The sequence below is a fragment of the Bos grunniens genome, chromosome 15 (genome assembly GCF_055505025.1).
Source record: "Bos grunniens cultivar Pamir isolate PY7600 chromosome 15, Bosgru_T2T1.0, whole genome shotgun sequence".
In the NCBI taxonomy this organism is placed as follows: Eukaryota; Metazoa; Chordata; class Mammalia; order Artiodactyla; family Bovidae; genus Bos; species Bos grunniens.
The window spans coordinates 14,532,483-14,555,682 of record NC_141179.1 but is presented as its reverse complement, the minus strand read 5'-3'; the positions used below and the strand labels follow the sequence as shown (position 1 = coordinate 14,555,682).

At 41.0% G+C, this 23,200-nt stretch overlaps 1 protein-coding gene and 1 long non-coding RNA gene across 4 annotated transcripts in view; one reads left to right on the top strand and one right to left on the bottom strand.

Annotated features, from left to right (window-relative positions):
- The window catches only part of MAML2 (mastermind like transcriptional coactivator 2), a 402,210-nt gene that overhangs the window by 243,142 nt on the left and 135,868 nt on the right, over window positions 1-23,200 (bottom strand). The gene's annotated exons all lie outside the window — the stretch shown is intronic.
- On the top strand, window positions 6,102-21,878 carry LOC147357338 (uncharacterized). 2 transcript variants are annotated; one of them, XR_015141773.1, is made up of 3 exons: window positions 6,102-6,262; window positions 19,522-19,577; window positions 21,053-21,878. It is a non-coding gene; the product is annotated as an uncharacterized LOC147357338 (long non-coding RNA). The 2 variants fall into 2 exon arrangements; XR_015141772.1 differs by lacking the exon at window positions 21,053-21,878 and having other exon boundaries at window positions 19,522-19,880.

Below are 23,200 nucleotides of genomic sequence, written 5' to 3'. Positions count from 1 at the left end.
CGACCTAAGGGAGTAAGTGGCCAAAGATGGAAGGCTCAGAGGATGAGTCCACAGGAAGGGCCAGGGATGGTGGCACTCCCTAATTCCTCCAGTGGTAAAGGACAGAAGAAGATCAATGTGATTCCTCCATCAGCTCACAAACTCAGAAAACTAAGTATGACCTGTCTGTGCCTTCTGAGTGTCTTCTTCACCAAAAAAGAATAATCTCTGCTACCGAACACACAGGCATAAAGCTGAGTAGAAGAGGGGCATGATTTACTAGAATCCGATACAAGGGAAAGGCAGCTTGCAGGAGTAACCGGTTGCGTCCATCTACTGTGTGGACAAGAATTCCAGATAACTCAGTAAAAAGACAAGTGTGGATGTATATACTTAAAAATGGGATATTAGGAGTTTTTTGGAAAATTATACTCTGATTATCAACCTGTAGTCAATTATTAGACAACAAAACCTACACGTTCTACCATCTTTCCTCTCTTGCTGATTTACAGTGAGTCACAAAGAGTTAACATTCGCTCTCTCCCTTAATCCCTACAGCAAGTAGGTTAATGATTAATTGTACCAGTGGGTTTTGTTTATAGAATTGAAACACTGTCATTGTATATGTCAAGAGAATTAAATCTTTCTGATCACCGACACAATCTAAAATGTTTAATTTCACTGCACGCAAATCTAGAGAAAGAGGCACAAACAGTGCATTTTACAGCACTAAAGCAATCAACAATTAAATTTTTAGGGGGCAAATATAAAGAAAGAGGGACTATTGTTAATTAATGCTTTGTACGCACAATATTATTAGCAGCTGCATGCCTTCTAAAGCAAGATTGGAAGAGACAATAAGATTGTTGTTCATGCACTTTCTCAAAGCAATCAAGAAAATAAATTGTTCATGCCGGTTGGGTGATTTTCATTCTAGGAAAAGTTATCTCCAATCAGCCTCAGAAGAGGATAAGACTTGAAAAAATCATTTTCAAGGTGACCACTGTCTTGGCCTGCATGAGCACAAAATCTCTCCTCTTAGGAATGTGCTGTCTGTTTGCCTATTCATCTACTATTTAAAAAATACTTATGTTTTTTTTTTTTTTTAGCTGTGCCAGGTCTTAGTTGTAGCACCCAGAATTTTCATTGTGTTATGCAGGACTTTGTTTAGTTACACTATGTGGATCCTTCTTAGTTGCCATGAGGGAATTTTAGTTGCGGTATGTGGGATCTAGTTCCCTGACCAGGGATCGAACCCAGGCCCCCTGCACTGGAAGCGGGGAGCCTTAACTGCTGGAGCAGCAGGGAAGGCCCTATTCATCTACTTTCTGATGGCCTGTATGTCCCAAGAAAAGGAGACATGGGCATCTGTAGAGCAGGCAGGGACTGACCATGAGGTGACTGATCAGTGGTAATACAGAGGTGGGGCTGAAAGTCCTACCCACTTAAAGCTAACACCACTTGGAGAATCTCACAACAGTTCCAGGGGATAACAGAGGACACCCTGTCCCCGTGCTGGCATGAGGAGGTCCACGCCTGGGTCTAAGTTACTCTTCTACCATCTTGTCAGATCCGAACAAGAAACTGTTACATTTGGGGTATGGGTATGTGTGTGTGTGTGTGTGTGTGTGTGTGTGTGTGAGCGTGTGTGTGTGTGTGTGTGTGAGTGTGTGTGTGTGCTCAGTCATGTCCCACTCTTTGCCACCCCATGGACTGTGGCCCGCCAGGCTCCTTTGTCCCCAGGATTCTCCAGGCAGGAATACTGGAGTGGGTTGCCACTTCCTTCTCCAAAGTAAGGTTAAACAAAGTTATACATTAAATGCAGTTTGTCCTCTACCTGCTCAGCCTACTTGGAATTCCTGGTCTCTCCTGTCTCAAACTCCTCATGTTTCCACTCCTCACCTACACTTCCTGCAGCCTAATGCTCCAAAACATCACAAAAGGATCCAATATATGTCTACGTGAATTTAAATCAATGCGTCATTCTCGTGGTCCTTGAATTTGAGGCCTCATCTCTAAACCTAGCGTGTTAAGTATTAAGAAGCAAATGGCAGTAGGTATTTAAGGGCAGGAGTTTGTTCAGAGCTTGGAAAAATCACTCCAGGCAAAGGCAGGCCCGAGTGACCAGCCCAGATCACGAAGGTCTGGCGGGCCAGAGCTGCCCACATGCAAACTCTGTTGTCAGGTCCCCCAGCGCCGCCCCACTCACTGAGAACCACAATCATGTTCTCCAGGACAGATAAAAAGCCAAACAAGATTTAAGTCCCAGGACACATTAGCGATAGTCTATATACCAGGAACCCCTTGCTCCTCCTTCAACATAACTAATTTTGAATAATAGGAAATAAATCTGGGTCAATTTTTTGGAGCTGTAAATCCAGACCCGGTAACTCTGACCTCCATTAACTTAGCTAGTATTTCAAATTCCATTGTAACAGTTGCTCTGACTCTTTGGGGGCTAGGAGGCAATCCAAGTAACCCAAGAGAAGTATTTCTTTCACATGCCTCAAAATCACCACTCCAGAAAGAATGTGCAGGGAGTGGGTGGGGGAGGCTGGAGCAAAAGACACTCTTTAATGTGTGGTCCCTTCCTCTTGACTCCTGCCTCTATTGCTTCTTCCTCATCCTTAACCTTTATGTCCCCTCAGCTGATGCTTGAGTATCTTCTATAAAGTTTCCATATTCTTTTCAGGCCCCTAGGATGATCAGGAGACCAGACCCTACTTACAGACAGCTTCCAGTCTAGCTGGAAAGACAGATCATTAAATAAGCAATCATAGTAATCGTAGAAAGTGCTGTGCTAACCGAGGTGTCAGAAGTTATAGGAAAATCCCCTTCTGAGGGAGTGGGAGTAGAGACTTCAGAGAGGAAGTGATGACTCAGGAGGTGTAGGAGTTAGCCAGGTTAAGTGTGAGAGTGAGAGTGGAGGAGAACGTTCTGGAAGAGGGAACGACGTGGGCAAAGCGCCAGAAGGGAGAGAAATTTGACACACTGGGGGAAGTGGAAATTCTGTCTGGAGACTCAGACTCAGGAAGCCAAGACCAGGTCAGGAGGAAGTGGGTGGCAGAAAGCAATGGGAAGCCCCCGAGGGAGGGGCAGGGATCTGGGAAGTTATCTGATCTTTTCTACATTCAGAAGCTCGCCAATGGCAACGTGGAGAATGGACTGGAGGGACAGGAAGACTACAGCCAGGATAACACGTTAGAAAGATGTCAACGGACCCCGCAGTCACTGCTTCAGTCCCTGGGACTGCAGCAAGTCCACTTTCTCTGGGCACAGCTCAGTCAAACTCAGGACTCCCCTGGGGACCTGGAAATGCTCCTTCACATGGTGCCTCTGGTCAGACTCACTGATTGGGCACATTCTAATTCAGGTGTTATGTCTTCCCCATGGTTTTCGTTTTCCTGAGAAAGGAGTAAATTCCAGGCGAAACATCACCAGTTCTTTCAGCTCTTCCACAGGTGACACCGTTTAATAAAACCCTGAGATAGACGGAGGGTCCAGGCCTCACACCGTCTGGCAGTTTACCTCTAAATTGACTTGTTCACATATATCTCTTTTGCTGCGTGGGTCCTGGGACACATACCCAAGGTGTTCTGTGACTAAGACAAGGGTAGAGAAGGCTTTTCACCTCCTGTGGAGAGACCACCAGTTCTCTGGAAGTGGGCCGACCGCTGGCAAGGTTCCTTCTTCATTAGTCACACCATCCCTGGTTTTCAGCTGCCCACACCACTATTCCAAGTAAAGGTGACATGTCCCCACCACACCCGCAGCTAGGGGTGACCAGGTGACCAAGGCTTACATGGAAGTGTTGTGAGAGACTTCTGGAAGGAGTCCTTTAAGAGAGGGGCGGTCCCTGCTGCCGCTGTGGCCGCCGCCTCCTTCCTGACTGAGCCTGGCACAGTGTTCTTGTCCCCCACATGGAAGCCACATGTTGCTGAGGCTGGGAAAGCAGTGAGGGGGTGCGTGGATCCCTAACACTGGGAAGTGCCTCCCTCTCCTGGGCCAACCCTTGGGACTTCTTTCATAAGAGAGAGAAACAAACATTTATGCTGTTTAACTTCTTGGGATTTTTGTGTTTTCTGTCACTCACAACTGAAGCTAAAGCTGACTGATACACATTCCTTACTTGAGATAATTTATCTTTTTTAATGAAGCCCAAGAATTTGCTCCCCTCCCTACCACATCATGTTATGAAATGGCTTTTAGCCTTTTCCTTTTGATCTGCCGTTAAGTGGCACGCTTCTTCACTGGAATGATATGTTAAAAATCACTAGGAATCTTCTACGGAAGACTTGGCTTCAAGGATGGACAAAAAGAGAGGTGAGGTATTGCACTGGGGCCTCATTCCTCAAAGCAGTTGTACCGTCTCTAAGATCCAGGTTTCTGGGGCTGTGAGTCTAATGAACAAGAGATGATAAACTGAGCAATTCTTTATCCACCACATAGAATTTGTGCTGGGGAGACATGAGGTGCTGTGGGGCTATGGTGACTCCATTGTTTTGGAAATCTATTTGTCAGTGCTTCTGTCTGAGGTCTCACTGGCCCCCTGTTACTCTAGTTTCCCCCACATCCAAAGCCCTGGTGCACTCAGGATTGCTAAATCCAACTCTGCTTAGTCAAAAAGGTTTCTGTTGACTCATGTGAATATGCATCACTGGAAAACCGTGGCAACATTAATTGGCAGAAAGCCAAACCAAACCAGAAGTCTTCGCATTTTCTATAAAAGATGAATACAATAATGAATGCAAATATCCATGTATGCTTCATCAGTTTGGTCTAATGCTAAAATGAAGACCAACCATCTCATTAGGCAAGGTTCAGCTTGTATTTCATCCAGAAGAGTATCACTTATTAGCATAAAGAGGACTTGCTGAAACTATTTCTTGAGCGATAAGCAGGGGAAGGGTGGTCAGGAATCAACTTGGATAAATGAAGAAATTAAAGTACTTTCTACATATCTGAGGCATTGTTATATTGTTATCACTGACTAGAAGATAGTAGTTAAAACATGAACCATCAGTCACAATGTCATCTTATAAAGGAAAGAACAAATCTGACTCCATATTAGATTTCTTTCTTGTCATTAACCTTTGCATTCTATTACCTTTGCTACAGGTTAAGAATGTTGCCTATAGTCTGAAATAGCCCATTCTCAAGGCTCTGATCTTTAAAGGTATACTACTTTTCCATTCATCTAGAGATAAACAGTTTCAGAACAGAGACTATGGTTGTCTTGTTGGAGGTTTACAGGAACATCATGACCTGATCTACCTGGACAGCTGCGAGAACAAACAATTCCCACACCAAGAAGTTTGTAGCAACCAATCACACACCTCCCCTTTTAGTATAAAAGCTTGAATTCTAACTTGGGGGCAAGATGGTTCTTTGGGACACTAGTCCACCACCTTCTCAGTCTATGGCTTTCCAAATAAGGTCACTATTCCTTGCCCCAACAACTCATCTCTGGATTTACTGGCCTGTCATGCAGAGAGCAGTACAAGCTTGGACTCAGTAATAACAGTAAAAATGTAAACATGACTCTCATTAATGACACTGCCAACAATCAGTCTCTTTGTAGACATGCATTTGCTGGCTTAGTGTTCTAGGTGACTGGGACTTGCCCTGGTCAGGAGAATACATGGTTGAGCACTATATGCCCCAGCTACCAAATGGAGAAGCTCTAGTGTGGACTCGCTGATATTCCCTGTCCCCGGTTTTGAATCAGATCTCAGAGTAAACACAATTCTCCTTACAACTACTAGCTCAGCTTCAGTCTTTTTCTTCTGTTTCTCTATGAGGAATGAATGGAATCTCTCTTGGGAATTATCCTGTGCCTAAGTGAAAAACAAGAACAAAAGTTCCCACATTTGGAAAACTAAAAGCCTAACAGATTTCATCAGAGAAAGATGTCCTAAGTTAGCATGTTCCTCCCAGAAACACTCCTGCAATTTATTATTTCCTTCAGGTCATGGTTAAGCCTCACACTGCCATTTCTTCCTGCAGACATCTCCACAACTTCTGGACTCTAAAAAGTTAACCACTGTAGTGGTGCAAAGTATGTGTGTCTGGGGAGGGAGGCAGGGATGGGGTGGAGAAATACTGAAATAGCATTAAGAGTCAGTCTGACTGAAAACACCCCTTTCAGGAGACAGCACCAGTGTATAAAGCAATAAAGGACGGGCAATGGCACCATCCTTTACTCACGTAACAGGAACAATGAGGTGGTCAAGGAGGAAAAAAATAGGAAAGACAATTTCATGTAACAAAAGCAACCAAGATGGTAAGTTTTACTTCTGAAATTCTTTGCTTTTATGATTTTGAAGCAATATTTCGTAAGATTACAATGACTCATACCTCTTCTGAAAAAAAGACTGCTTTTGCTTGTCTTTTCCTTTTCTTAAAAAAAAAAGAAAAGAAAGATCTCATTCATTTATGGCATGAAATCTGAAAATACATTATCAGGGGTTACAGTTGACCCTTGAACAATGTGGGTCTGGACCGCCTGAGTCCACTTAGATGCGGATGTTTTTCAATAGTAACCATGACAGTACTACATAGTCCGTGGTTGGTTGAATCTGAGAATGTAGAGGAACCAAGGATATGGAGAGTTGATATAAATTGTATGTAGATTAATCCCCATGTTGTTTAAAAGTCATCTGTATTTTCATGAACAAATTCTTCTGAGCAATATATATTTATATTGTTTTATAACTACTTATATGTACCTACTTGAAGAATCTATAAAGCATTTCTCTCTTACATGTAAATGTGAATATTTACAAAGGGGAAGTGGATCTTTGAATCCTCAAGAAAAAGAAAAAAAGGGAGAAAAGTAGGAGGGAGAAGAGGGAAATGGAAGGTGGAAAGGAAGGAGGAGGATATTTAATTCCCTACGGGAATGTACACTCCCCAATTATAACAGTGTCTTGCCATGTACAATTCCCTCATAAACTCTGCAACCTCTAGAAATCTATTTGGATTACGAAACAATTACTTTAAGTTCGGAGTTTTATTCAATGTGTTCCAAGTTCTGAGACCACTAAGCCTACTCCAGAAGAATGACTTACATCGAAGACGTATTTATAGTCAAACAAGTAAAAAGTGTTTGTGAATAAATCAAAGTGTCTGTGAATTTAAAAGCCTATATAGATCAACTGGAGTAATTTAAAAGCCTAATAAAGGACCTTGGAAAGTCTCTAATGGAACCATGACACCCTGCAAACCTCATGTGAATCAGACACAAGGAGGAAGATTCTGTTTTGGCCATAGTGGATGAGGTAGAAAAATATCATGCAAGAAAAAAATAGCCTTCCAGCAGTTTCACTGGAGTAATCAAGTCCACATGAAAAGGCACAACATGGTCACCAGTCACAGAATCCCAGAATAGCATCAGGGGCTCTTTAGGAAGTGCTAATTGCTTCAGTATATTTCTGCAAAGCTGGCAAAAATCAGAGATTGGGAGAGTGGAGGTACAGGCTTGCTTTGAGCAAAGGTATTTTGGTGCAAAAGAAAAGCCACTGAGTGGAATCCACCCATAACTCTGTTGTGTTCAAGAGAACATTTTTCAGATGTAGAACATGAGCTCCTAAAGGAAACTCTATTTAAAGGAACAGAATAAGAATGAAATAAATATTGGTTGAGAAAACGAACCTAAATTGTCTCTCTGATCATTTATGAATGACAATATGGCAACTGCAAAAACATAATAGACAACAATAATATGACCAAATTCCAAGATATTCATTTAACCAACAAATACAATGAACACTTTCTAAATGCTAGTGTCTGTTTTAGGCACTGGGGAGTCAACAGTAGACGAAATAGAAAACACCTCTGACTTCATGGTGCTTATACATCAGTGATAAATGCTTTTACCTATCTGAATTGTGGCCTAAACTGATACATTTAACACTCTTTAAAGGTGGACATTTTAATGATTCTTCAAGTTATTCTGCCATGAATATACAAACTGGTTATATACTTTCTTAAGAATTGTGGATTCTGGAAAAGAATGCATCAAGTACAATCAAATTAGCCCTTAAAATGTGCAAAATATTTCTTGTCAGATATGGCTCTACATTTATTAGTCTGTATTCATCATCATAAATATCTAGATTTTTAAAAAATATCTGTCACCCATAGAACCACCAGCTCTGAGGCTTTATTTAAAAAGAAAGAGATGGCACCTTTTCTCTTGAGGCACTATATTCCAATGCAAGAGGTTATAAGACATGAGAAAGACATTTAAACACCAATGGCCAAATGTAAATATAAGTAATTATATTCCTTAGTCAAATGCAAAATGCATTTGTGGTGTAGACACTGAGATGAATGTGTAACAGCATACTTGGAGGATGGGTCACTCAGTGAAGGTCAGTCATATACAAAAACACTTAGCCTTTACAAGGATTTACTTGTTGAAATGTTTATCAAAAAATTCAGGGTGGTTATTCTCAATAATGTCAGTATCAAGACACATTTTAAACTGAAATCATTTTCTTCTCTTATCTACTATTAGTGAGGGTCCTGGCAGGAAATAGGTGGTGTGCTTCAATTAGGATAATTCGTGGAGTGGGTGAAGGGTTAATCACCCAGGTGTAGGTAAGATTCAGGGAAATCCCAAGGGCTAGAGCAGGAACCCAGGGCTAATAGCAGAGACAGTCAGCATTTCTAGAAGGGCTGGAAGAGGAACAAGATTCTGAAGCCAAGTAAGAGAAAGTCCTACACAATAGGCTACCTTGAAAGGCAAGAACCTTCTGGCTAGAACAGGGTGAAAACAGGTGGACATGGATCCAAACAAATGGGGCAAATAAAAGGTGTCTGACACATACGCTTCTGCTTGCACTAAGTCGCTTGAGTCGTGTTCCGACTCTTTGCATCCCCATGGACTGTAGCCCGCTAGGCTCCTCTGTCCATGGGATTTCCCAAGCAAGAACACTGGAGTGGGTTGCCATTTCCTCCTCCAGGGGATCTTCCTCACCCGGGGATGGAACCCACCTCTCTTATGTCTCTTGTATTGGCAGGCAGGTTCTTTACCACTAGTGCACTGGCGAAGTCCCATATGCTATTGCCCAATTAAGTTTATTAAATATTCCTTCAGTATTGTGAATGGCTACCCACTCCGGTATTCCAGCCTAGAGAATTCCATGAACTGTATAGTCCATGGGGTCGCAAAGAGTCAGACACGACTGAGCGACTTTCACTTTTTTCAGTGTTTTGAGCATCTACCCCATGTCAATCCCTGCCCTATGCAAGGAGTCTAAAAGATAAGTAAGTCATGGTATTTGCCCTCAAATAAGGGAGCCTAGCGTGGATGACAGACATCCAAACAGACTAAGTAAAAGGCATTGCTTCAGGCAGATTCTGTAACAGAAATAGGAGAAAGTGTTGTGAAACAAAGCACATTGAAGAAGCGCTCTCCTTTGGAAAGGGGACAGTATTAAGAAATGGCTGACACAGCCTAACCTGTAATATCAAGTTAATTATGTTCAGGATAATAAAGAGGTCGCTGAATTATGGGCTTATAATTCTACTGATAGTGTTTATAAAGATAATAGCAATTGCATTAAGAGGTCTTGGCAAACCCTAAATGTGTTTTGGCTTTTTTAAAACCACAGTTCATATCAGAAATTGTTCAACGTCTTCATGTTACAGATGAAGAAATCTGCTTAATCTATTTAGTAGCAGAGCAAGAGAGCAAGGACCCAGGTTTCCTGACTCCCTGCCAAGGTGGGCCTGAGAGGGTGCACATGTTTTAGAAGCAACGTTAGCTGCACCTAAATTAACTCACTGACTTCTCTCTCTCATTCCTCTTCTACTACATTTCTTTTTCATTTTAGCCTTCATTCTTCGTACATTGGTTGGAGGGCCTCTTAAAACTGGCATCAATGAAGTCCTTAAGAATTAGAAGCTCAAATACCCAAAATCTGTTACTAAGCAGTACACTTCAGTAATGTGCTTTTCACTCTACTATTTGTGGTAGCCTGTACTTTCCTGGTGCGATTTCTTTTTATATAATGTGTGAATTTTGCAGCATGATGTCAACATGGTGAGATGCATAACCATATGGTTGCCACGCAATTGAATGCTCGAATCTGCGGACTGTCCTTAAGCAGTTACTGTAGTGACCTACTTGTTACCCTTTATTGTTCTGTTAGTAACAATTATTGGGAGTACTTTACCACAACAGATCCACCCAATATCTTTCACTAAATCATTTCTATGAGACTGTGTAAGGACTCCCAAGGATTCCATAATTGGTTCATCATTAAACACACATCTAGTGTCTAGTATATTTCAGGTACTGCATTTAGGGATTAAATATGAGATATGGTCACTCCCTTCAAGAAGCTCCAGCTAAGTTTAATTCAATTTCACCAATTTTAATTGACTCACAACTATGCATCCAAGCACTGTGCTGGTGAAGACATGTGCTGGTAGTAAGCACAGTGGTTAGATTCCTGTAGGGGCTGCATTCACTTCCTCTCTCAACACACTGGAGGCTGTCTTGCCATCAGAACCCTGATGGGGTTCTTCCTTTCCTAAAGAGGTCAAAGATTTGCCTCCCTCCTTCCATCCCCATTCTTCTTTGTTACTTCTGTAGAAAGACTCCCCAGTTTCTGGCTGAGAGCAAAAACAGCTAAACATTGAGGTCTTGATCCCTAAAAGAAAATAAAATTCCATTTTATTGTTGATCCTTTGAGTGTTTTGTTTGGGTTATCCAAGTAAGCCCTCAACAGAAGATTTTTACACATTTAAGGAGAAATTAGGATTGCATATACGCTGAGAGAAAAATCAATGTCTTTGGCAATAACAGTATGTCATATGAGCTTTCTGGTTCTCAATGCCTGCCTAATTTGTGTTTTGAAAAACTTAATTTTCACAATCGGGCAAGTTAGGCAATAAGGGTTTTGATCAGCTACCTAAAAATAGTTCCTCAATCTTTTCAAAAAGCTTTGTGAACATAAAAAACAATTGTAGCTCATATGTCATTAAAAATTAGTTTATTTCAGGCCAAAAGGATAATTGTGGTGATTGATGAGTAGTACTAATACAAGAGAAAAGTAAATAGTTCTGTTGAAAAGTTATTATTATTGTAGGGAGAATGAAATTGCCAGAAGGTCAATAGTCATCAGGCAATCTATCTCATTTTGCCCTCTTTAGACAAAAAGAAAAAGAATGCAGATTCTTTTTTCTTTTATTTTTGCCTGAACATACCACATATAAGTATAATTAACTATGTGAGAAAATAGAGACTGTCTTGGGTATGGAATCTGGGGCAAGTCTGCAACTCCATAATACTGTTTATCAAACACTTTGGACGTTTCTGGAAATAATAGAGGTATAAAAAGGAATAGTAGGAGGCCATATGGTTTTAGCAAGGTCTCTTAAAATATTGTTTGGTGAATAATAGAAAGGTAAAAATTATAGAAATCATAAAGTTATGAGGATAAAAAAGGTGAGGGAAAATATCATCCAACCTCCAGAAAAAACCCAGTGAATCTGAGCCCTACCATTCTTTCAAAGTATCTTAAGGGAAGATGTTAAATCCACTTCCCTTTTTGTTTTCCTAAAAGAGATTTACTCTGTCCTCAGTAAAAGGATTTGTTTTCTTGTCACTGCTCCAGTTAGATTTCTCTATTGTAATCTGGAAATCTATGGCTTTGGGGCGCTCTGATCATTGTTGTGTGCTCTTTCTGCTGTGTAAAGGATGTCATTTCAATTACTCGCTGGTCCATCTTTTAAGTCCTTTAAAGGTTACAGGGCAAATCCTGCCCAAACATTCAATATATTGCTAAAGTTGCTATTTAAAAGTCAATGGGCAGAACCGTCTTAGACTCAGCGATTCTAGGTTCTCATGGTTTTTGGTTTATGCTCACGACTCCCTCAGTTTCTGAATGGTAAGTTGTGGTTACCTTAATGATGTTGCTTCATCCTTAAATGAGAGTGGCCAGAAACAAGTTTCAGCCAGCTGGTATCCCATATACCAAACTGATCACAGATCACACGGATTGACATCACTGCCTGGGGCTGCCTCTTTTTACCTACACATAAAGCGGGTCTTTTGTGAGGACTGGTGCTGGCATCCTGGGTAATGCCCATATCACCTCCGCTACTCTGTCTGCAAAGTGAGGCTGCTTCAGGCCATGCCACTGTGCTCAGAATACGGGCAGTGCTGAAATGCACTTTACAGTGTGGTACTGAGCTGCTGTCCCTTAAAAACTGTCTAGGCAGTATATGCTTGGCTATGAGTAAATCAATGATCATAAAGTACAACAAATTCCCAACCAACTACTCCAAGGGCTTTGAACTTGCCGTTATCAAATAGAGAAGGTACTTACAGGATATTTGTTTATTTATTTTTACAGTCGATGTACTAATCGTATAAACATATATAGTCATCACTAACTAGATGCCTCTCAGTTACAGAGTCAACAAAGAACATTTTTTTTTAAAGCCCCCACTTCCTCCCCAGGAAATGGTGTATGTTCAGAGAGGAAGTTGTCTTCCTGTTTTCTCCATAATAGCACTCTTGCAAGGTTTTGGTCTAAACTTCCAAACTCAGAGTCTCCATCATATGGAATACTCTTCTTAACAACTGGGCACATTTTATATCAGTGAACTAAAAAAAATAATAATAATTTTTGTTTCCTACAAAACATAAGAAGTGTTACGAGCCTAATTTGTCTCATCTACTTTATTCCTAAGTACACTATCCCACCCCAATCTCCATTTCATTCAGTGTAAAGCAAGGGCATTAGATTAATCCATTGGGGTTGTTCTGTCAAAAATTTTTGCAAAATATATCAACCCTTAGTTTCCCAATTACTAAAGAAACTTGACAGGGCACCTGCTTTTTATTATTTCAGTGTTTTGTGATACAAACCCAATGTGCCTGGCACCCAAAAATAAAATATATTTCAAGAACGTTTTGTACATTCTGCTCTCAACTTTTAGCATTTCTGGGACTATTAAAAAGAACCTTCAGAAACAAACAAAAGTCATTTTTTTTCCCCTTTTGAGTTTTTAAAGTCAGTTAAGGAGCTTTTATTTCATTTATTTCACTTGGTGATACTTGAAGTGATAAAATTCAGATAAAATTCAGACTCAAGGCAAGGCGAGACCTAGATGGTATTTTCAAGGAGATGAATTTTGAGTTTGGTAAATTTTCACTTTTTCTTTTTATGTGTGCTTCTGCTTCCCAGTTTATGTCAGTTATCCATGAAATCAAGGTTTTTCAGTAAAGACCATCTAAATCAGAACAGAAAAGTGCTTGTTAAAATGCAGATTCTTAGATCTCATCCCAAACCTATAAAATCAGAATCTTTGAGACCAGGCCTGGGAATCTGCATTTGACAGCTGCCCAGTGTGATTACTTAATGATATGATGAAGACATACAGGCTTGTCTCTCCCAGGGAGAGTTACTTGTTAATAGCAACTGAAGACTTGCTTTAAAACATACAACTTTTCTTTCTTCTTTTTTATGGACAAAATATTTTGGGACAAGAAAATATTTTCCATGCCCCTCAAAATCTATAATAAAAGAAGCTCCATCTTCATTTGCTATTTATAAATCAAACTCTGGAGATCAAACATGGAAAAAAAATACTTCTGATTCTTTATTGGCAGCCTATATAGCATACTGTGATAAGTAGATATTCTGAAAGTAATTAACCTGGGGAAAAGCTTTATAATATCTGTAGGCTCATTTAATCGTGACTACTACCCTTACGGCAGAAAGTGAAAAGGAACTAAAAAGCCTCTTGATGAAAGTGAAAGAGGAGAGTGAAAAAGTTGGCTTAAAGCTCAACATTCAGGAAACTAAGATCATGGCATCTGGTCCCATCACTTCTTGGGAAATAGATGGGGAAACAGTGGAAACAGTGTCAGACTTTATTTTTGGGGGCTCCAAAAATCACTGCAGATGATTGCAGCCATGAAATTAAAAGATACTTACTCCTTGGAAGGAAAGTTATGGCCAACCTAGATAGCATATTGAAAAGCAGAGACTTTGCCAACAAAGGTCCGTCTAGTCAAGGCTATGGTTTTTCCAGTGGTCATGTATGGATGTGAGAGTTGGACTGTGAAGAAAGCTGAGCGCCAAAGAATTGACGCTTTTGAACTGTGGTGTTGGGGAAGACTCTTGAGAGTCCCTTGGACTGCAAGGAAATCCAACCAGTCCATCCTAAAGGAGATCAGTCCTAGGTGTTCTTTGGAAGGAACATGCTAAAGCTGAAACTCTAGTACTTTGGCCACCTCATAGGAAGAGTTGACTCATTGGAAAAGACTCTGATGCTGGGAGGGATTGGGGACAGGAGGAGAAGGGGATGCCAGAGGATGAGATGGCTGGATGGCATCACCGACTCGATGGACGTGAGTCTGAGTGAACTCCGGGAGTTGGTGATGGACGGGGAGGCCTGGCATGCTTCGATTCATGGGGTCGCAAAGAGTCGGACACGACTGAGCGACTGAACTGAACTGATTTTGAGAACATTTACACTTGAACAGTGCCCACAAAACTTACTATCAGTTATTTTCTTTTTAACTACCCTTCAGCAGGTCCTACATCATCTAACAGACCTGAAAATCTCCCACTGTTTTAAAAATATATTAGTGGTCATTCCTGACAACTGTCCTGTTTAAAGAAAGAATTCTTTTTATATTTCTACTCAAAAAAGAGTTCTAATTCCAGGAAACACAAACAAGCATACATTATAGCAAATGAACAAGACTTTAAAAAAAAACTTTCTGTTTTTGGCATAAAGCCAATTAACAAGGTTGTGATAGTTTCAAGTGAACAACTAATGGACTCAGCCATACATATACATGTATCCGTTCTCCCCCAAACTCCCCTCCCATCCACGCAGCCACAGAGTTCCCTGTGCTATAGAGTAGGCCCTTCTTGGTTATCCATTTCAAATACAGCAAAGTGCACACGTCAACCCCAAACTCCCTAACTATCCCTCTCCCTTACCATTACCCTTGGTAACCATAAGTTCATTTTCTAAGCCTGCGAGTCTGTTTTGTAAATATGTTCGCTTGTATAACATCCTTTATGTCTGGCATCTAAAAAGAAATGATATAAATGTTCAATACTTTGATAGAAAAGCGGACTTTAAAGCAAGCTAATGTGTGGATTCGGAGAAGGCAATGGCACCCCACTCCAGTACTCTTGCTTGGAAAATCCCATGGACGGAGGAGCCTGTTAGGCTGCAGTCCATGGGGTCGCTAAGAGTCGGACACGACTGAGCAACTTCACTTTCACTTTTCACTTTCATGCATTGAAGAAGGAAATGGCAACCCACTCCAGTGTTCTTGCCTGGAGAATCCCAGGGATGGGGGAGCCTGGTGGGCTGCCGTCTATGGGGTCACACAGAGTCGGACATGACTGAAGTGACTTAGCATAGCATAGCAATGTGTGGATTTAAACAACCAATACTTTTAGAAAACCAATACTTAACTTTGATGATTCTCAATAATGACTATAGCATGTGCCAGATGTCTTATCATTTTAGATGCAGCAAAACAGTTTATACAAATTCATCAAATGATTTATCAATTATTTACTAATTAATACAACATCAAGATGATTGCTGCTGCTGCTGCTAAGTTGCTTCAGTCGTGTCCGACTGTGTGATCCCATAGACGGCAGCCCACCAGGCTCCTCTGTCCCTGGGATTCTCCAGGCAAGAACACTGGAGTGGGTTGCCATTTCCTTCTCCAATGCATGCAGGCATGCTAAGGTGCTTCAGTCGTGTCCGACTCCGTGCGACCCCATGGACAGGACGGCAGCCCACCAGTCTCCTCTGTCCATGGGATTCTCTAGGCAAGAATACTGGACTGGGTTGCCATTTCCTTCTATCAAAATGATTAAAAGGCATTAACTCATGTAACACAGAACAAACAACCAGTTAGACTTAACAATGAAACGGCTCTAAAAAGTGTTGTTTGTCGTTTCCTCCCATGTCATTCAACGTTTCCAAGATTCATTTTACTCATTTGTAAACAGGAATAGTAACAGGAACTGTCTCAAAGAGGTATTGGGAGGATTAAGTGATGAATGTAAAGTCCTTATCACAGCCTCTAGCATATAGTAAGTGCCCGATAAATGGCAGTTATTATAATTATTATCCTTGTTTTCTTATCTCTAGGCACTGTTAGACAATTAATAACAATTCATGATACTTTTATAAAACTAATATATCATTCAACTCCTAACACTTATTTAATATTGCAGCATATGTAAATATAATTTGTTTAATTAAGTTTTGAAATTCTTTATCTCTTCCTTTTCTATAGCTTCATATATGCATTACTTTCTCAAACTACATGTTATATTGATGTCATTCTATCCATCTATTGGGAAACTTTAAGATTTAAAGTCCTCATCTATCTTTGGATTTAATATAATAGTCAGAAATTTGGGGTCAATAAGCATAAGTATAAAGATTACTTTTTTAAACAATTTAAGTAAATTAAAATTAAACTATAGGGAGACCTGAAAGTTCTTGAAAGCCATAGGGTTCAGAAATATTTTTGAAATCCCAACTCCGACTCTTACATCTTGATGTGACAACAAAGCCGTTTGTGAAGGTTCTTCTTAATCAGTTTGTAGAGTGGTAAGTGAATTATTTAATAAATGACTATCAATAATCAAATATTTTCCCCTGGAAATAGAATGATAAATAATTTTCCTTGGGTCTTAATAATAGTCATAAGTGCATTCATTCAATAAATTTTTATTGAATTCCTTCTGTGAGTAAGGCATTGTCCAATATGACAGGGAAATAAAACAGGGAATTTCTTTGAAATTAAAAAAAAAAAAGAATATTATTATCTAATCTGATGAGCTCAAAGCCTTATTGGAGAGAGATAAATAAAAAGACACCATAACATAAAGTTATGAATAAAGGGAGGTGAACGCACAGAAGATGGAACAAATAATTATTCATGGGAGGGATTTAAAAAGATTCTTTCTTAAAGGCTCACTTGCTGGGACCTAAGGGGGAACTGTAAGAAAAGGGAAGATGAGAAATATGTGTGCGGCCTTTGAGGAAGAAATCACACGCCTCCTGTATGACAAGCACTTAGGAAAAGTGGTCAATACAATCATGCTTGAGACACAGTGACTCACAGGGTACCAAGTGGAGAGAATGGGAACGGGTTAGAGTTCAAATCCAGAAACTCTGTGTGTGTGTGTGTGTGTGTGTGTGTGTGTGTGTGTGTGTGTATGGAGGGGGGCAAATAAGTTCACTTTTGACCAGAACATGTTTGATATGTGGCATACAGGTGGTGGTGTTCAAGGGACATCTGGATCTGGAGGTTAAGAAAGAGATTCAGTGTGAAGGATAAAGGACTTGGGAGTCAGTATCAGATAGATGGTAACTGAGGACAGGCGTGTGTACAGGATCTCCCAGGAGAGCAAGCAGAATCAAAGGAGTAGTCCAAGGGCAGATCCCCAAGGAACACTAACATTCAAGGGGTGAGCTGGGGAAGAGGATGCAGCAAAGAAGGAACAATTAGACCAGAACGAGACAAGAGGAAATCTGAAAGGCAAAGTTGTGAGGAGACATGTTAGGAAATGTAGACAGCTGTTGTTTTCTCAGTCAGTAGCCTCGGGTGAGGCTTCTCTCTCAAGAGGCAGGGCTGCCAACAAGGAGTTAATTCACTGCAGTTCCCCATTCTTTCACAATCTCCAGGAGAAGTGCTAGAAGAGAGAAAAGGGTCCCATGATAGAGATGGCAGTGGAGAGGAAGAAAGAAGGAACAAGACGCTTAGATAACTCATGAATGAGTCATCAGCCCATAAACAAGAGAGAGTCAGCAACATGAGCGGGCCTCCTGAAATAAAGGAGCAAAAAGAGCTCTCAATTAAAAAGAAAAAAGTCTCCGTCAGAGTTGAGGCGGCATACTAATTCAGACAATGGCTTTTGAATCCCTGCATGCACGCTGCTTGGGATAACTTAGTAGGTATTTGTTGGCGGAAGAACTAGGGAAAGACACTGTCCACCAGGCCTCAGTTTCCTCATGTGATCATTCAGGGGAGTAATCCATTTGGTCCTCACAAGCATCCTATGTGGCAGGGACTATTTTGGGCCCACTTTATAGATGAGTTAGCCAAGATATAGAGAGTCAGGAAATTCGCTCAGACAGGTGACATACAGCAAAGTTAAGTTTCAGATTTGGGGCTCTCTGTCCACAAAGCTCATGCTTTGCTTTCCATGGGGACTCTTAGAACTTTCAAAGTACTTAAATCTGCTTCATTCCCTCCCAGTACCTACTCACCCCTGCCTCCATAAATGTAAGGCTATGAGCGAAGCTGGATAAGTATTGTTATCTCCACAACAGGTAGAGAAACTGAGGATCTGCCTGTCAGTATACGGAACCCAGGTCTTCTAACTCTATTTTATGGTGTTTTAAAGATCAGTAAATGTATTACATTAACAAAAATTAACTTTGGGACCAAAATTAACATCTTGGAAAGAAACTATTGCTACTCTTAAAACTGTATTAAATATCTTTCCTTTCTAGAAATTATAGCACCGTGAATTATAGCAAATGAATCATCTGAGATTGTCTTAAGAAGTAGAGATGGCAGTTTAAGTATAGCCCTCTAAAAAGTAGCAGCTTTTCTTCCATCATCTTACTAGTTAATCTTCCTGGGAACAGGCTGATATTTACTCATCCCAAGAGAGTGTTGAATTGTCTGGACTCCAAAAGATACCAAGGATAAGGTTTTAAGTTCCTCACCATTAGTCATCACATGGAGTAAAGTGACAGAGCTCTTTACAGATGCATTGCTTTTTCTTTGCTCTTAAAATGGCAGCTGAAACAAAATTCAATGGGTTTAAATGAGGAAAAGTCAGCAAAGAATGCCTTCCCTTCCTTAAAAGTGATCTGTTCCCTGGGTAAGATGTGAAATACTCCGCAGTCTCTAGACGACAGGATCAGATAGGCTAACAATGCATTTGAGAGCTTTGCAAAGAAATGTTAGACAAAATAGATCAGGTTAAAGTGGACACAGACGCCCAACAGTAAATTCTAATTATTTTCATTCCCAGTCTTGGAACAGAGACAGTTGCAAAAAAAAAAAAAAAAAAAAACACCAACATGGATTGCGTGTTTACGTGTGTGCAGTGAAGGCATTTCCCCCTCATTTATTATTCATGTTCAAAATTTCTGCATAATATAATACACAAACAGCCTAAATAGTTGAATAATAAAAAGTGAATCCATCCTCACAACCAGAAAAAGGCACATTTCCAGCATAGATTTTTTGAGTCCATGCCCAGGTTATTCTGGTAAACTGATGTAGATAAGAACAAAGTCTTCTGAGTTAAGAAATTCTGTATTCTAATTCCAGCACTTCCATTTCTAGCCATCTAGATCTTAGACAAATTAACTTTTCTGAGCTTCAGTTTTCTTTCAAGGTCTATAAAACGGAGGGAAAAAGTACTAACTTTTAGGGTTCTTACAAGGATTAAATGTAATAAGGGATGTAAAGTCTCCAGAATCATTTGTTCCCATTTTCCTCTACAGATTCCTTCTTCCTCCCTGAAAGCCTACAACAAAATAGGAAACAGTTGCCGATGTTGGTACGTAAGCCATGAACTCAATTCCAAGGCAGAAGGTTTAAATAACCAAGAAAACTCCAGGAACTGTTGATGCAGTTATCTTCCAGATGAGAAATGTTCATAGTCATGTGGAACACGCTGTACACTTGCTTCAAGGTCCCTGGCCAAAATTCCCATCTTGAATAGCAGTGGTTGGCTACCCACACCACCCTCTAAATGCAGCTATATTTCAGCAGTTGTCAAAAAACTAACATGTACCAAAAACTGCAAAAAGTCGCCTTTTCCTCCTTAAATTCTCAATTATATCCATTTGTACAAAAATGCCCCAAATGTATGAGTTTTGCCTTTCATGAGAAATAAGATTTTAAACTCAGGTCCACTAGGAAGTAGGGGCTGAGGATTCAGGAAGAATCATGTGCCTTTTGAAGTTAATTACCAGTTTCATTCTCTAGCTGGTCTTGGATTGTTGAGCTCACATCAAGCCGTTCCCTCCCTGAATTTGCCTCACACCTAGAAAAGACCCAGCCTGCAAGAGACATGACTCTCTGTGCTCCTTTCCTGTACAAAGAGGGAAGGAAGCTACGTGGCTCATGAAATCATGAGTCATTTGTGTAGTAAAGTGAATTGGCCACTCATGTTTGTACAAAGTTGAAATGGGGATGGGCTGAGAATGGGGCAATTTCAACACAGAAATAAATGCTCTTGGTAGAATCTATGCTGCTGAGATGCTGGGGACTGCTGGGTTCACAGTAATGAGGTCTCCAGGATGGCCATCCTCCTAAGTCACAAAGCTTTATGGAGGCCTGATGACCTCAGTGACACCAGCAGATGACACAGAACATTACGGGTCACGGAGTCCTCTCCCTTCCACTTCCTGTTATTCTTACTTGCTTACTGCTTTGTTTCGTGTGTTCTAAGGTCTGACGACCACCTCCATTAGCTGCTCTGAATGAGACACTGGGCCATGATTCCCCTGATGAATACACATCGTTAGCCCTCCTTCTGGGATGAGGACATCCAAGGGAGAAAATGGCCAGTGGCTTGCTCAGGGTAGTGCAGAGGGGAGGAGGCCGACCGTGCCCATGAGCAGCTCAGTGCCCTGCCCACTGAACCATGCTGCCACCTGGACGCCCGCCCCTCTTGCCCTTCCGCCTCCGCACCTGCAGCTGAACACAGATATACCGTGCCCCGTCCCCCATCGCTGCCTCGGCTCCTGCCTGCCAGCCCCTCTCCATAACTCACTTCCTCCCACCCTGGGACTTTTTATCTTCATCATCAAATGACATTTCCAAGTCCAGAAATTGAAAGGGTTATGATTGAGGACCACCACAGAAATGAGAATGACTTTCTGGTTTTGAGCTTGAGGTCACCAGGGATCCCAAATATAGTTCAGAAAATTATAACAATAGGAAATTCGAAGGGCGGGATAGGTACTGCATACCTTGAGGCAGAGTTACAGACTCAATTTTCTAAAAAAATATTTAACATCTTGGCAGATCTATGTGTCCCCAGCCAACAGGAACTCCACACACAGTGTCTACACAAGTTTTTCAGTGAGACCTGAATCCCTTTCAGGCCTGCCTCCTAGACCAAGGAAGATGATGGGACACTGGAAGCTGGAAGAAGAATCCCACCACTACCTAGAGTGAAGAATGGGGAGATTCTAACCTGTCCTTCAACATAGACCCTGCACTGATACTTGGCTCTCTTTTCACAGTCGATGTCCTGGCTTTTCTTTCCTGAAGTCTATGAGCTCCCAGGAAGAGGAGGCCACTGCCTTCTCCCATTTTAATGCCTCTGTCCCAGCCCATCTCAAGTTATACCTTCTCCGTGCCGACTTACCCAATTCTTCCCACAGATTTTTACTCTCCCGTCTCTCAACTGCTACAACTTTCACTGCCGGTATCATTAAGTTTAGAGCTTGACAGACAGAGAAGGACAAATATCATATGATATTGTGTGCATGCGGAATCTAAGAAAAGATACAAATGAACTTATATACAAAATGGAAATAGACCCAAGACATAGAAAACAAGCTGATGGTTTACCAAAGGGGAAGAGGGAGGGGAAGGATAAATCAGGAGTTTGGGATTAATATACGCACACTGCTATATATAAAATAGATAAACAACAAAGACCTACTGATTAGCACAGGGCACTGTGCTCAGTAGCATGTAAAAACCTATTAGGGAAAAGAATCTGAAAAAAAACCCAGATTATATGTATATATATGATTGAATCACTTTGCTGTACACCTTAAACTAACACATCATCATAAATCAAGATACGGCAATAAAAAAATAAAATCTTTTAAAAAGTTTAGAGCTTTGTTATCTAGCTGTTTCAGATATGTCAGTCTGTGGTATTGTATTTGTCTTATACCACCATCCCTCCTCCAAAGTGCCCAGGCCAGTGGCGCCTACTGACCACCCATATGTGTCATATGGGTTTCTCAGGTGGCTCAGGGGTAAAGAATCTGCCTACCAAGCAGGAAATGCAGGTTATGTCCCTGGGTTGAGAAGATCCTCTGGAGAAGGAAATGGCAACCCACTCCAGTATTCTTGCTTGGAGAATCCCATGGACGGAGGAGCCTGGCAGGCTACAGTCCATGGGGTTGCAAACAGTCGGACACGACTGAGCGACTGGGCATATACATGAGTCATACATCATGCTCTGTTCCAAGAATAAAAAGTAGAAAAAGACACAGTTCCTGGCCTGCAAAAGTGTGGAGCCCACTGAGATAGGAAAGCAAAGAAGCCACTATCAGGAATCCATGTTAAGTGCTTTCTCATAGAGGGTGTGAATGCAAGCTGGAGCAACACAGTGGAGGGGAGACTGGGGAGCAGAGGTCAGAGGGTGGTTTTTGAATTACGTTTTGAAGGCTAAGCAGAGCTTCACCAGGGAGACAAAGGGCAGAGGGGAAACCCACCAGGGGCAGAAGGACATGCAAAAGCAAACAGGCAGAAAATGGCCATGGCGTAGGGTGTTCAGAGAATTTGCGAGAATGACTGGAGACCAAGGAATATGAGAGCAAGGCAGCAGGACGTGTGGAAATAAGGTCCAGGCGTTCTACTTAAAAGGATGTACGAATGCACTCAACATAATCACTTTACTTGGTTCTTAGCACATTTTACTGCTGCTCATATTAAAGTATAACAAGAATTTGCTCAGTTGTTTTATAACTTGTCAGTATATACCTCTGTGTCATTTAAATGTTTCTCTTGATTCTGGGAAACTTATTGGAGGACAGTGAGAATGCTTGTACCTATGCATTTACTAAAAAAAATCTTATACAAGTGTAAATGCATTGTCCATCTTAAAAAAACACACACACACATATACACATCATAAGACTTGGTAACTGTCACTCGAAGGAGCTAGTGGTACATAATTCACATAGCACTAAATGTACTGTTCACATTCAGGCCATGGGAGGTAGATACACTTTCAGATTCATCAGCTTAAAGCTCACGCTTCATACAAAGAACACCAGTCACTGACAGTGTATTGGAGCATCTTCCCTCATTGCCGTATCTGTGCTTTTGTTTTTATGGCTTCCCTTCTATTTTATAGACTCAACCTTTAGGTCCTCCTCTCTTTTTGAAGGTAAGATGACAAGTCACAGATGATGGCAGGAGTGGGTG